The 15,032-nt window shown below is 40.3% G+C and overlaps 1 pseudogene; it reads right to left on the bottom strand.

Moving 5' to 3' along the window:
• Window positions 1-1,305: 1,305 nt before the first annotated feature.
• Window positions 1,306-3,193, bottom strand: LOC118475789 (40S ribosomal protein S4-like; annotated as a pseudogene).
• Between the last annotated feature and the right edge of the window lie 11,839 nt (window positions 3,194-15,032).

The raw sequence follows: 15,032 nt of genomic DNA, 5'->3' as shown, positions 1-15,032 counted from the left end.
CTTGGGCAAAAATCCGAATGTGTTAGCCTTTGGTATTTTTGAAAATGGTCATTCATGGCTATTTTCGACAAAAATGGGGGTTGTGTGGCCATTGATCTTCGACCAGAGGCTCATACACCTCACTACACATATGTTTCCTTGCCATAGATCACATTCTTGGATTTATGGTGGAGACCATTTCTTGGTCAAAAATCCGTAGGTGTTAGCCTTTAGTGTCATTGAAAATGGTCGTTCATGGCTATTTTCAACAAAAATTAGGGTTGTGTGGCCATTGATCGTCGACCAGAGGCTCATACACCTCACCCCACATATGTTTCCTTGCCATAGATCACATTCTTGGATTGCTGGTGGAGACCATTTCTTGGTCAAAAAATCCGTAGGTGTTAGCCTTAGGTATTATTGAAAATGGTCGTTCATGGCTATTTTCGACAAAAATGGGGGTTGTGTGGCCATTGATCATCGACCAGACGCTCATACACCTCACCCCACATATGTTTCCTTGCCATAGATCACATTCTTGGATTTCTGGTGGAGACCATTTCTTGGTCTAAAATCCGTAGGTGTTAGCCTCTAGTATTATTGAAAATGGTCGCTCACTACTACAAAACATGTTATATGAGACGGTTAATTTTGAGTACTTAAGACGCTTATGAAGTGTCCAAATTTGACGGAGTCGTAAAAGATGTCACACATTTAAGATGTTTATAAACCGTCTTAAAAGATATTATATAAGACAATTTTTAATTTATAACCGTCTGAAAAAGGTATTTGTTTAAGTCATTTTGTCCGATAAACCGTCTTGAATTAGGTTTTTATTTAAGACACTGCTTCTAAAGAACCGTAGAGAATACAAACATTATAAGTCATAAATTATGTATCAAATTGTCTCAAATATTCTACAATAATAGACGATTACAATAGGAAAACCATCTTATTTAGGTGACTAAAAATGGACGTTTTAGAAACCGTCTTATTTAGGAGACTGATATTAGACATTTTGGTGACCGTCTTATTAAGATTTAAACGAAATGACTTACACGACAGTACATTCTTCAATTTATAATCATTTTTTCAGATATCACGTTATAATAATTTGAAAGAGAAATATACATACACATATATTGAACAATATAATTAATATAATATAAATAAGTACCATTCAATATATCATAAATAAGCATTGTCAAATAACGCATACATAATTGTACTATAAATCTAAACTAAAATACAACTGTTTGCACTAATATTAAGCCTAACTTTATATGAATTCAAGTCTCCACACTTTTGCGACCACCAATTTGAATTCCATTCTATGTTTTCTTACACAACAAATAGGATAAAATAGACATAGCAAAAAGCTCCAAGCAGCACGTCGATGGTCTCGAAGCTGCCCTTGTGCTTCTCTCTGTTCTTGATCACTCCTACACGCCCGGTGTTTCTCCCGCCAGTCACCATGACCACGTTGCCGACGTTAAACTTGAAGAAGTCCATGATCTTGTTGGTCTCCAGATCGATCTTGATGGTGTCGTTGGCCTTGATGAGCGGGTCGGGGTAGTGGATGGTGCGGCCGTCGTAGGTGTTCAGGTAGGGGATGCCTTTCTGGCCAAACTGAACAGACCTCACCTTGCAGAACTTGAACTGCACACAAACCAATAGAAAAACAGTGAGCATTTCACAGGCGTACTATGAAAGGGCATGGGAATTTCCAGCGATGTAAATGGATAGATAGACGGAGCAACATCTATTAGTAGTCCTAACGACAGTAGCACATGACATTTTCAATGCAAGACTTTCATGCACACAACATATATGGACAGTATAGCAAGGATAAGGTACACAGATCTACTAATGAAAAACAGCAACCTCACACAGCTACCAAGATCATCATGCTCAACTAGAACAATGAGAGATGATGTGTAAGAGAATTGAGCTAACCTTGGCATCCTCATCACTGATTGGGTGAAGAAAGAAGCAGCCTGTAGTTCTCATTTGACTTGGGAATGGAAATGACATCTGCCAAAAAAATGACACCACAAATCAGCAACCAAAATAGGTGTATAGGTATCTTTATGCATTAATAGAGATATAGGCATACCCATGAACCCAGCAGGGTAGGTCTTGTCAGTCATGACCTTCCCATCAACAAGTACATGGCGTTGCAAATTCATGTATAGTATGAGCTGAATATATAACATCAAATATGAAAAATCTAAAACAGACATACATGTCCAATCATCTACAGTATTACTCATTCATGCACAAGCTGCTTGTTCCAGTAATGCTCTTTTGTGCACAAGTTGCTTGTTCCAGTTCATGCACATTATTTGACAAGCTATTTTGTGAACATTGCATCTGCTAGTGGTTGTTCAAGTTTTCAAAGTGGAACTCAAGCTGGAACAAACAAATTCTGTAACTGTAAAAAAACCAACATAAATTGGAACGAGAACTCAAACTGAAACAAGCAGCCCGAGAACGCACTTAATGGGGAGTGTTAATCCCAAATTTCTCCATCCCATCCCATCCCATCCAATAATCCATCATCCATGTATTGGGCTCCAGGTTCCATCCCATCCTGTTTCCTCCTTCCCCTCCAATAAAGCAGCCCCATATATTAGATAAGAACAGATACATAAACCTTATTTATGGAGGGGATCATAGCAATATAGACAATTATTAAGCAGTGTCTGGAACAAGGCACTTCAGATTGCTGTGATGATATAATTGCAAAGAATCTCACAGCATTGCACTTACATTCCTCCTTAGAAATTAAAATTATATTAGGCAATTAAACAAACCAGATTGCTTAATCTTGCTATAGTGCACATCTCACCTGTTGTAAGTTACTACCTTCATCCTTTTATGTTTGACGCCAAATAGTGCAAAAATGTACAATAAAACGTCAAATAAAAAAATGGAGGGAGTATCAGTTAAGAATAATGCACAAAATGAACATCATAAGGAGGAACAGTGGACTTATGGTATGGTTGTTCCACAACTTCAATCTTGACGATTCTTGACCATCAGGAATTCAGTAAATCATAGCATAGAATCATACCATAAACACTAAAAAAAGTAACATGTCTAAAACCTAAGAGATGGTGCTTACCAAGGTAACCCTGCCGAGGGCGCTTTTGCTGCCATAAAATCCTACCCCAACCATCTCACTGTCAATTGATGGATGGGAGCGAGTCATGGTCGCTTCCATTCGAGCCAACCCAGGTGTCAACCATGATATTCATGTGGGATATTATGACCATTGATGGATGTAGATGCTATTTCCCCTTAGGGCTTCTTTTTGAGCAAGAGAAAAGCAATAAGAATTGGAGTCATTCAATAATAAATTAAAACTGCAAAAACACAATAATCAAGTACTAAATAGGTCTATACAATCAAACACAATAATCAGGTTCTCCAACTTACCTGAATTCTAATCCAAATAGCAAGAAACATTACACTAGGCATAAGTCCTATATTTTCCTTAGCTAAAGAATACACCCCGAAGATTAATGAACTTAGGCCTACTATTATAAGACTCCTAAACTCAGGCTATGGTTAAAGAAATTTAATTAGTTCTCTAAACCACCTTGTCCAAGTAACTTGAATCATATACTAGGCAAGGTAAGACAGCACAATTTTGAGTTCCCAAGTAAAGCACTTATTCATTTTCCAAAAATCACTAAGGTCTAGCGCAAACCTCAAGAAAGGAATGAAACAACTAGATGTAACAAGTTTGCATCAATCAAGAATCGAAAACTAACTAATTACTCCTACTTAGCCAAACAAGAACAAAACCAAGTAATCAATTGCAGATTTTCTGGACAGCAGCACAGTGGTTAATTGTTTTGCTCATAACTCATAAAATATGCATCCAAAAATAGTAAACTAAGACTTTATGGAAAGCTTATAAAGTCCTCTACAACTTTTGTATTATCAGCACAACATGATTCGATATTCTTAAAGGTCAATCAGTGCTAAACGTAAATTCTATCCAGATTTGGACAGAATTCGACTACTCACTTCAAAAATCCATAACTGGAGTTTCAGGCATCCAAATCAAGTGATCCTAGACTTTTTAGAAAGCTAATAGAATTTTCTACAACTCATTTATAATCATCTCAAGGTGATTCAATGTGTATCGAGGTCAGTTAATACAAACAAACATTGCTGTCCAGACTTTTGACAGACTCAAACATCACATTTCAAACAGCCATAACTTGACTTCTAGACCACCAAAAGGGGTGATCCAAGACTTTATGGAAAGCCTAAGAAAAGTACTACAATTATTCTATAATTACTAAGGACTGATTCTCAGTTTAACTTAGCCAAACAATCCAATTTTCGAAACCTGTACAGAATTTGAACAGATTCAGAAACTGGACTTGGAAAAATCATAAGTCCTAAACTACTAGACATATGACCATGAAATTTTAACACAAGTAAGATGAAGAGGTTATCTACAACTTTTCTATATAACATCTCTTCATAAAACAAGGTTTACTTCACTCAACTACCTGCATAATAAAACTGGACACAGTCCAAACAACAAACATTCAATTTACTCCTATAATTATCATTTTAAATCTAAGGTTTATATGGCATAACAATTTTATAAGCATGGTCATAATCCTCCAAGTCATTCATCAAATCAACCAACAAGAGTGCAAATTAGTTCATCCATGACTAAATCCGATTTGAAAACCATGAAACGGCGAGGACCTCCGGTTCAAGCCTTTTATCGAACACCTAACAAACATCGCACAGACCTCACCTACTTATTCAAACATAGCACCACCATCTTCCTAAATCGCTGCAAAGGACACGCACCAATCAACCATCATCTCGACATCACACACGTCATCCACATAGACAGCAAAACCTAGATGGCCTACCTTACCACCGGACGATCGACGCGAGGCGTGGTGTTGACAACTAGCTGCAAGCAACGACAACACATGGTTTAGACATTTCATCGAGCAGCTAGGGCACACAAATAGCGAGAACAGCAGGGTCTCACCAAAGATCGACGACATCGTGGGACAGGGCTGCTGCTGTTGGCGTCCATCCGAGGAAGAAACAGATAGCAGGGGAGGGATGAGATCACCATGGGAGCAGCAGAGGTGGCCGGCCACCAGCAGAGAGGGGGCTGGGCGAGCTGGGACTGGGCGCCGAGCATCTAGGAGGTGGGGAGGAGATGGGAAAGAGCTAGGCGAGATCCATGGCGGGTCATGCGCGATCGTGTGGAGAGGAGCAAGGAGGGCGCCGTACAGGGGCAGGGCGAGCTCGCCAGGGAGGAGAGGGGCTGGGAGTGGCGTGGGAAGGGACCTAGGGGATGGCTTGCGTGAGGGAGATTTGGGAGGGAGGTCGGCTGAGAGAATTGAAGACAACGTGGGGAGGAGGTGGCAGACTAGGGAGAGGATAAAAATTCAGATTTTTCTCCTCCAATTTCTAACCAATAGAATACCCAAATAAGCGAAAAAATTGGGATTTAAATCCGAGCGAGATGCAAATAGACCCACCAAAACAATACAAATTTTAATATTTTTGGACTACGTTAACAATGGTAGGTATTTTCGGGATCAGACAAATTTCCACAGTTTTAGACAGTGCAACAAATTAATTACGAGTACTCAGTGCGGTTCTAGTTATCTCGGTTCGATTTAATTTTTTGCAACAATACTTTTGTCATCGAGTTCTAATAAATTTATTTGGGACACAGATTGCAACTGTGGATCGAGCTTCCAAATTCGTATTTGTTTAACAGATTAATTATGAATACTCAATATCAGTTGTAATTATCTCGGATTTTTAAATAGGAAAGCGAATTAGCTAACCGTTGTTCTGGTTCGAAATAATTAGATGACGTTTCTAATTCGCCTTAATCAATTAATTTAATTTGCATTTGTTTCGGTTAAATTTAGATGAATTTTACCCGCTATCCGAACATTTGACTAGAGAGCAATTCGACTAATAACTCTATGCCTTATATTTTTTTGGACCTGAACGCAGTCGAAATTATAAACTTCGAACTATTTCCGAGTTTCCTTTGTTGAGTCTAAATATCTAAGGCTATCTCGAGCCGATCTCCTATCACATCCTCTATTTCAATCTTCACTCTACAAACAGTATCAAACAATATTATCAACAGTCACGTATCCCCTATTTTACACTACCCGTGGGAGACAGTTTCAAGTCACCGATTTTTTAAAGTTTGACAATATAAATGTAAAAGTACTAATATATTCAACATAGGATAGGTATAGCTTACTAAACCCCTTGATGCGTGAATGATAGGAATTAAAGCAAAATATATGTTGTGTGACATTAATGATCGAATCACATGTGGGTCTATTTTACCATCTGTATCAGGTTACAAAGATAAGTTTTACATTTTATATATATCATGAAACTAAGCTGAATTTACTATTTAGTACATTTTTTCACAATATGTCTTTTTGAAATATGATACGAAGATGGTTTCATATTTAGAAGTGTCTAATATACTCACTAACATTTAAAATAATCCATATAGTCTAGACGACTAATAATATCTTTATTTAAGATGGTTTCATATACACAAGTGTCTAATAAACTAACCAAAATATAAGACAATTCTTGCAATCTTAATGACTCAAAAGGTATATTCATTTGAGACGGTTCTCAATAACAATACGTCTTAAATCAATAAGAGACATTTCTTACGATGTAACTGTCTCAAAACACTTCTTTATTAAAGACGGATCTCCAATAAACCGTCTTATCTTACTCATCACCATATGATAAAAGGAGCTTCTATAAAATACATTGGTATCTGTCTTAAAATGTGTGTCTTAAATAAGCATATCTCTAGTAGTGGCTCATGGCTATTTTCAAGGTCGCTCATGGCTATTTTCATAAAAAATGGGGGTTGTGTGGCCATTTATCATCGACTAGAGGCTCATAAACCTCACCCCACATATGTTTCATTGCCATAGATCACATTCTTGGATTTCTGGTGGAGACCATTTCTTGGTTAAAAACTCGTACGTGTTAGCCTTCGGTATTATTGAAAATGGTCGTTCATGGCTATTTTCGGCAAAATGGGGGTTGTGTGGCCATTGATCATCGACCAGAGGCTCGTACACCTCACCCCACATATGTTTCCTTGCCATAGATCACATTCTTGGATTTCTGGTGGAGACCATTTCTTGGTCAAAAATCCGTACGTGTTAGCCTTTGGTATTTTTGAAAATGGTCATTCATGGCTATTTTCGACAAAAATGGGGGTTGTGTGGCCATTGATCTTCGACCAGAGGCTCATACACCTCACTACACATATGTTTCCTTGCCATAGATCACATTCTTGGATTTATGGTGGAGACCATTTCTTGGTCAAAAATCCGTAGGTGTTAGCCTTCAGTGTCATTGAAAATGGTCGTTCATGGCTATTTTCGACAAAAATTAGGGTTGTGTGGCCATTGATCGTCGACCAGAGGCTCATACACCTCACCCCACATATGTTTCTTTGCCATAAATCACATTCTTGGACTATTGGTGGAGACCATTTCTTGGTCAAAAATCCGTAGGGGTTAGCCTTCGGTATTATTGAAAATGGTCGTTCATGGCTATTTTTGATAAAAATGGGGGTTGTGTGTCCATTGATCATCGACCAGACGCTCATACACCTCACCCCACATATGTTTCCTTGCCATAGATCACATTCTTGGATTTCTGGTGGAGACCATTTCTTGGTCTAAAATCCGTAGGTGTTAGCCTCTAGTATTATTGAAAATGGTCGCTCATGGCTATTTTCAAGGTCGCTCATGGCTATTTTCATAAAAAATGGGGGTTGTGTGGCCATTTATCATCGACTAGAGGCTCATAAACCTCACCCCACATATGTTTCCTTGCCATAGATTACATTCTTGGATTTCTGGTGGAAGCCATTTCTTGGTTAAAAACTCGTACGTGTTAGCCTTCGGTATTATTGAAAATGGTCATTCATGGCTATTTTCGGCAAAATGGGGGTTGTGTGGCCATTGATCGTCGACCAGAGGCTCATACACCTCACCCCACATATGTTTCCTTGTCGTAGATCACATTCTTGGATTTCTGGTGGAGACCATTTCTTGGTCTAAAATCCGTAGGTGTTAGCCTCTAGTATTATTGAAAATGGTCGCTCATGGCTATTTTCAAGGTCGCTCATGGCTATTTTCATAAAAAATGGGGGTTGTGTGGCCATTTATCATCGACTAGAGGCTCATAAACCTCACCCCACATATGTTTCCTTGCCATAGATTACATTCTTGGATTTCTGGTGGAAGCCATTTCTTGGTTAAAAACTCGTACGTGTTAGCCTTCGGTATTATTGAAAATGGTCATTCATGGCTATTTTCGGCAAAATGGGGGTTGTGTGGCCATTGATCGTCGACCAGAGGCTCATACACCTCACCCCACAAATGTTTCCTTGTCGTAGATCACATTCTTGGATTTCTGGTGGAGACCATTTCTTGGTCAAAAATCCGTAGGTGTTAGCCTTCGATATTATTGAAAATGGTCGTTCATGGCTATTTTCGACAAAAATGGGGGTTGTGTGGCCATTGATCATCGACCAGAGGCTCATACACCTCACCCCACATATGTTTCTTTGCCATAGATCACATTCTTGGATTTCTGGTGGAGACCATTTCTTGGTCAAAAATCCGTAGGTGTTAGCCTTCGGTATTATTGTAAATGGTCATTCATGGCTATTTTCGACAAAAATGGGGGTTGTGTGGCCATTGATCATCGACCATAGGCTCATACACCTCACCCCACATATGTTTCCTTGCCATAGATCACATTCTTGGATTTCTGGTGGAGACCATTTCTTGGTCAAAAATCCGTAGGTCTTAGCCTCTAATATTATTGAAAATTGTCGCTCATGGCTATTTTCATAAAAAAATGGGGGTTGTGTGGCCATTTATCATCGACTAGAGGCTCATAATTCTCACCCCACATATGTTTCCTTGCCATAGATCACATTCTTGGATTTTTGGTGGAGACCATTTCTTGGTCAAAAACTCGTACGTGTTAGCCTTCGGTATTATTGAAAATGGTCGTTCATGGCTATTTTCGGCAAAATGGGGGTTGTGTGGCCATTGATCATCGACCAGAGGCTCGTACACCTCACCCCACATATGTTTCCTTGCCATAGATTACATTCTTGGATTTCTGGTGGAAACCATTTCTTGGTTAAAAACTCGTACGTGTTAGCCTTCGGTATTATTGAAAATGGTCATTCATGGCTATTTTCGGCAAAATGGGGGTTGTGTGGCCATTGATCGTCGACCAGAGGCTCATACACCTCACCCCACATATGTTTCCTTGTCGTAGATCACATTCTTGGATTTCTGGTGGAGACCATTTCTTGGTCAAAAATCCGTAGGTGTTAGCCTTCGATATTATTGAAAATGGTCGTTCATGGCCATTTTCGACAAAAATGGGGGTTGTGTGGCCATTGATCATCGACCAGAGGCTCATACACCTCACCCCACATATGTTTCCTTGCCATAGATCACATTCTTGGATTTCTGGTGGAGACCATTTCTTGGTCAAAAATCCGTAGGTGTTAGCCTTCGGTATTATTGTAAATGGTCATTCATGGCTATTTTCGACAACAATGTGGGTTGTGTGGCCATTGATCATCGACCAGAGGCTCATACACCTCACCCCACATATGTTTCCTTGCCATAGATCACATTCTTAGATTTCTGGTGGAGACCATTTCTTGGTCAAAAATCCGTAGGTCTTAGCCTCTAATATTATTGAAAATGGTCGCTCATGGCTATTTTCATAAAAAATGGGGGTTGTGTGGCCATTTATCATCGACTAGAGGCTCATAAATCTCACCCCTCATATGTTTCCTTGCCATAGATCACATTCTTGGATTTTTGGTGGAGACCATTTCTTGGTTAAAAACTCGTACATGTTAGCCTTCGGTATTATTGAAAATGGTCATTCATGGCTATTTTCGGCAAAATGGGGGTTCTGTGGCCATTGATCATCGACCAGAGGCTCGTACACCTCACCCCACATATGTTTCCTTGCCATAGATCACATTCTTGGATTTCTGGTGGAGACCATTTCTTGGGCAAAAATCCGAATGTGTTAGCCTTTGGTATTTTTGAAAATGGTCATTCATGGCTATTTTCGACAAAAATGGGGGTTGTGTGGCCATTGATCTTCGACCAGAGGCTCATACACCTCACTACACATATGTTTCCTTGCCATAGATCACATTCTTGGATTTATGGTGGAGACCATTTCTTGGCCAAAAATCCGTAGGTGTTTGCCTTCAGTGTCATTGAAAATGGTCGTTCATGGCTATTTTCGACAAAAAATTAGGGTTGTGTGGCCATTGATCGTCGACCAGAGGCTCATACACCTCACCCCACATATGTTTCCTTGCCATAGATCTCATTCTTGGATTTCTGGTGGAGACCATTTCTTGGTCAAAAATCCGTAGGTGTTAGCCTTCGGTATTATTGAAAATGGTCGTTCATGGCTATTTTCGACAAAAATGGGGGTTGTGTGGCCATTGATCATCGACCAGACGCTCATACACCTCACCCCACATATGTTTCCTTGCCATAGATCACATTCTTGGATTTCTGGTGGAGACCATTTCTTGGTCTAAAATCCGTAGGTGTTAGCCTCTAGTATTATTGAAAATGGTCGCTCATGGCTATTTTCAAGGTCGCTCATGGCTATTTTCATAAAAAATGGGGGTTGTGTGGCCATTTATCATCGACTAGAGGCTCATAAACCTCACCCCACATATGTTTCCTTGCCATAGATCACATTCTTGGATTTCTAGTGGAGACCATTTCTTGGTTAAAAACTCGTACGTGTTAGCCTTCAGTATTATTGAAAATGGTCGTTCATGGCTATTTTCGGCAAAATGGGGGTTGTGTGGCCATTGATCATCGACCAGAGGCTCGTACACCTCACCCCACATATGTTTCCTTGCCATAGATCACATTCTTGGATTTCTGGTGGAGACCATTTCTTGGTCAAAAATCTGTACGTGTTAGCCTTTGGTATTTTTGAAAATGGTCATTCATGGCTATTTTCGACAAAAATGGGGGTTGTGTGGCCATTGATCTTCGACCAGAGGCTCATACACCTCACTACACATATGTTTCCTTGCCATAGATCACATTCTTGGATTTATGGTGGAGACCATTTCTTGGTCAAAAATCCGTAGGTGTTAGCCTTCAGTGTCATTGAAAATGGTCGTTCATGGCTATTTTCGACAAAAATTAGGGTTGTGTGGCCATTGATCGTCGACCAGAGGCTCATACACCTCACCCCACATATGTTTCCTTGCCATAGATCACATTCTTGGATTTCTGGTGGAGACCATTTCTTGGTCAAAAATCCGTAGGTGTTAGCCTTCGGTATTATTGAAAATGGTCGTTCATGGCTATTTTCGACAAAAATGGGGGTTGTGTGGCCATTGATCATCGACCAGACGCTCATACACCTCACCCCACATATGTTTCCTTGCCATAGATCACATTCTTGGATTTCTGGTGGAGACCATTTCTTGGTCTAAAATTCGTAGGTGTTAGCCTCTAGTATTATTGAAAATGGTCGCTCATGGCTATTTTCAAGGTCGCTCATGGCTATTTTCATAAAAAATGGGGGTTGTGTGGCCATTTATCATCGACTAGAGGCTCATAAACCTCACCCCACATATGTTTCCTTGCCATAGATTACATTCTTGGATTTCTGGTGGAAACCATTTCTTGGTTAAAAACTCGTACGTGTTAGCCTTCGGTATTATTGAAAATGGTCATTCATGGCTATTTTCGGCAAAATGGGGGTTGTGTGGCCATTGATCGTCGACCAGAGGCTCATACACCTCACCCCACATATGTTTCCTTGTCGTAGATCACATTCTTGGATTTCTGGTGGAGACCATTTCTTGGTCAAAAATCCGTAGGTGTTAGCCTTCGATATTATTGAAAATGGTCGTTCATGGCTATTTTCGACAAAAATGGGGGTTGTGTGGCCATTGATCATCGACCAGAGGCTCATACACCTCACCCCACATATGTTTCCTTGCCATAGATCACATTCTTGGATTTTTGGTGGAGACCATTTCTTGGTCAAAAATCCGTAGGTGTTAGCCTTCGGTATTATTGTAAATGGTCATTCATGGCTATTTTCGACAAAAATGGGGGTTGTGTGGCCATTGATCATCGACCAGAGGCTCATATACCTCACCCCACATATGTTTCCTTGCCATAGATCACATTCTTGGATTTATGGTGGAGACCATTTCTTGGTCAAAAATCCGTAGGTGTTAGCCTTCAGTGTCATTGAAAATGGTCGTTCATGGCTATTTTCGACAAAAATTAGGGTTGTGTGGCCATTGATCGTCGACCAGAGGCTCATACACCTCACCCCACATATGTTTCCTTGCCATAGATCACATTCTTGGATTTCTGGTGGAGACCATTTCTTGGTCAAAAATCCGTAGGTGTTATCCTTCGGTATTATTGTAAATGGTCATTCATGGCTATTTTCGACAAAATGGGGGTTGTGTGGCCATTGATCATCGACCAGATGCTCATACACCTCACCCCACATATGTTTCCTTGCCATAGATCACATTCTTGGATTTTTGGTGGAGACCATTTCTTGGTCAAAAACTCGTACGTGTTAGCCTTCGGTATTATTGAAAATGGTCGTTCATGGCTATTTTCGGCAAAATGGGGGTTCTGTGGCCATTGATCATCGACCATAGGCTCGTACACCTCACCCCACATATGTTTCCTTTCCATAGATCACATTTTTGGATTTCTGGTGGAGACCATTTCTTGGTCAAAAATCCGTAGGTGTTAGCCTTCGGTATTATTGTAAATGGTCATTCATGGCTATTTTCGACAAAAATGGGGGTTGTGTGGCCATTGATCATCGACCAGACGCTCATACACCTCACCCCACATATGTTTCCTTGCCATAGATCACATTCTTGGATTTCTGGTGGAGACCATTTCTTGGTCAAAAATCCGTAGGTGTTAGCCTTCGGTATTATTGAAAATGGTTGTTCATGGCTATTTTCGACAAAAATGGGGGTTGTGTGGCCATTGATCATCGACCAGAGGCTCATACACCTCACCCCACATATGTTTCCTTGCCATACATCACATTCTTGGATTTCTGGTGGAGACCATTTCTTGGTCAAAAATATGTAGGTGTTAGCCTTCGGTATTATTGAAAATGGTCGTTCATGGCTATTTTCGACAAAAATGGGGGTTGTGTGGCCATTGATCATCGACCAGACGCTCATACACCTCACCCCACATATGTTTCCTTGCCATAGATCACATTCTTGGATTTCTGGTGGAGACCATTTCTTGGTCTAAAATCCATAGGTGTTAGCCTCTAGTATTATTGAAAATGGTCGCTCATGGCTATTTTCAAGGTCGCTCATGGCTATTTTCATAAAAAATGGGGGTTGTGTGGCCATTTATCATCGACTAGAGGCTCATAAACCTCGCCCCACATATGTTTCCTTGCCATAGATCACATTCTTGGATTTCTGGTGGAGACCATTTCTTGGTTAAAAACTCGTACGTGTTAGCCTTCGGTATTATTGAAAATGGTCGTTCATGGCTATTTTCGGCAAAATGGGGGTTGTGTGGCCATTCATTATCGACCAGAGGCTCATACACCTCACCCCACATATGTTTCCTTGCCATAGATCACATTCTTGGATTTCTGGTGGAGACCATTTCTTGGTCAAAAATCCGTACGTGTTAGCCTTTGGTATTTTTGAAAATGGTCATTCATGGCTATTTTCGACAAAAATGGGGGTTGTGTGGCCATTGATCTTCGACCAGAGGCTCATACACCTCACTACACATATGTTTCCTTGCCATAGATCACATTCTTGGATTTATGGTGGAGACCATTTCTTGGTCAAAAATCCGTAGGTGTTAGCCTTCAGTGTCATTGAAAATGGTCGTTCATGGCTATTTTCGACACAAATTAGGGTTGTGTGGCCATTGATCGTCGACCAGAGGCTCATACACCTCACCCCACATATGTTTCTTTGCCATAGATCACATTCTTGGATTTCTGGTGGAGACCATTTCTTGGTCAAAAATCCGTAGGTGTTAGCCTTCGGTATTATTGAAAATGGTCGTTCATGGCTATTTTCGACAAAAATGGGGGTTGTGTGGCCATTGATCATCGACCAGACGCTCATACACCTCACCCCACATATGTTTCCTTTCCATAGATCACATTCTTGGATTTCTGGTGGAGACCATTTCTTGGTCTAAAATCCGTAGGTGTTATCCTCTAGTATTATTGAAAATGGTCGCTCATGGCTATTTTCAAGGTCGCTCATGGCTATTTTCATAAAAAATGGGGGTTGTGTGGCCATTTATCATCGACTAGAGGCTCATAAACCTCACCCCACATATGTTTCCTTGCCATAGATTACATTCTTGGATTTCTGGTGGAAACCATTTCTTGGTTAAAAACTCGTACGTGTTAGCCTTCGGTATTATTGAAAATGGTCATTCATGGCTATTTTCGGCAAAATGGGGGTTGTGTGGCCATTGATCATCAACTAGAGACTCGTACACCTCACCCCACATATGTTTCCTTGCCATAGATCACATTCTTGGATTTTTGGTGGAGACCATTTCTTGGTCAAAAACTCGTACGTGTTAGCCTTCGGTATTATTGAAAATGGTCGTTCATGGCTAATTTTGGCAAAATGGGGGTTCTGTGGCCATTGATCATCGACCAAAGGCTCGTACACCTCACCCCACATATGTTTCCTTTCCATAGATCACATTCTTGGATTTCTGGTGGAGACCATTTCTTGGTCAAAATCCGTAGGTGTTAGCCTTCGGTATTATTGTAAATGGTCATTCATGGCTATTTTCGACAAAAATGGGGGTTGTGTGGCCATTGATCATCGACCAGACGCTCATACACCTCACCCCACATATGTTTCCTTGCCATAGATCACATTCTTGGATTTCTGG

The sequence above is a fragment of the Zea mays genome, unplaced genomic scaffold, assembly GCF_902167145.1.
Source record: "Zea mays cultivar B73 unplaced genomic scaffold, Zm-B73-REFERENCE-NAM-5.0 scaffold_659, whole genome shotgun sequence".
Lineage (NCBI taxonomy): Eukaryota > Viridiplantae > Streptophyta > Magnoliopsida > Poales > Poaceae > Zea > Zea mays.
The sequence above is the reverse complement of the archived record's forward strand: the minus strand, read 5'-3'. Positions and strand labels throughout refer to the sequence as shown.